Genomic DNA, 1,611 nt, shown 5'->3' on the forward strand with positions numbered 1-1,611 from the left:
TTATCAAAAACATCATTAATGTGAACAAATAAGGAATAGATGTATTAACTATAGATGTAATCAGAATTGTATTTGGTCCCAAGGAACTGGGGGCCCTAAGCAGCTGCCTAGTATTGCCTAATGGTCAATCACCCCCCTGCTTCTCTTACAGATCAACTCTGACACTTTCCACCCTGCTCACCTCTCTGGGCTCCACCTGGGTGGAGAATCCATCCATCTTCTCTCTCCTGGATCACACGGCTCTGATTGCGGATTACCTTGGACTGCATCAGTTCCTATCATTCCATTCATAGTTTATGTAATGATATTAAATTATGTAATATTTTTAGGATAATTATCATTGATGATGTGTGAGTTTATTACACCTTAATATTAGCTGCCTGTCAGAACTGATGTTTTCCACAATAGTTTATCTAATTAGGACAGTTCCTCTGTCTGGATATACAGTTATAATCTTTATTCTACACGTGGCAAAGATTTGGGAATGGAGGAGAGCGACGTCCTTCAGCTAAGTGTAGTATTTTGATAAGGCTGGAGCCATGGATGTCTAATCATCTGCTAATGTGTTTGATGTAATGATGTGATGATTTGGCAGAAAAAGCCATTTTAACTGTTAATCACTTCCCAAGAAGTGAGCCCAGAGGTGAGCAGCTGCCTTCTGTAAATTCTAAGCAACTTCTCTGATCTGAGTAAGATTACAATTTCTATCAGATTCTAAACCAGAGAGATCGAGCTCCAAGGTGCATACACCGAGCCTATCTTTAGCAATATAATAATATTCACTGTGAGGTGCCTCAGGGTCGGCGTCTGGGGCGTCTTTTTTTCCTCTATATTACACACAGTTTGGTCCAGAGAAAAGTTGTTTTTAACCGGTAGAGGAATTTTCAATGAGATTTTGTAGATGTTGAGGATAGATCAGGCCAGCATAGCTCAAACTCTATGTAGAGTCTGTTCAGGTTATTAGATAACGCTAGAAAGCTTAACTATTCATTAAAAAAACTAGATTCATGTCCTTTGAGTCAGTGAAGGTCCAGCAATCTGTGTTCAAGCTTGTGTTTCCAGTGAAGAGAAGCAACCGCCATCAGACCCAGAACCATCAGATGAGTGTAAACCTGACATGATCAGATGGGGGCCCAGACACACTATTTAAAAACTTCAGAGTTCTGATTTTAACCGAGAATGCTGGTAGAATCTGAACATATCTTACGGCTTTAAACTCCATATTTCTGGGTCAGTTTTCATCCAATCATGTCTGCCTGATCTGAGAGGATTTCCTGCACAGACGACAAAAAGCTGCTCTGAGGGCCTCAGTGTTCATATTTTTATTTTTGACTGTAGAATAATATGGAAGCTTTAAAGGAGAAGTCGGTCAGCAGGAATAATCAATTAATCATTATTTATACCTAAAACTAATGCCATCCCAGTGATTTAATGAATTTAGCTTTTAAATCAGTAAAAAAAGAAAAAATAATGTTCGTTGCGATCACTGAGTCAGGGAGCGGCCATTTTTCCCCAAATATAGTAGCCCCTCCCTCCTGCCATCTTCCAGCAGTGACGTCACGGTGCGGTAAGCCTAGCGCCATTCTCCTCGCTTTCCAAGCTAAATCAATG

This window comes from Cyprinodon variegatus, unplaced genomic scaffold (genome assembly GCF_000732505.1).
Source record: "Cyprinodon variegatus isolate N-32 unplaced genomic scaffold, C_variegatus-1.0 Scaffold105, whole genome shotgun sequence".
Lineage (NCBI taxonomy): Eukaryota > Metazoa > Chordata > Actinopteri > Cyprinodontiformes > Cyprinodontidae > Cyprinodon > Cyprinodon variegatus.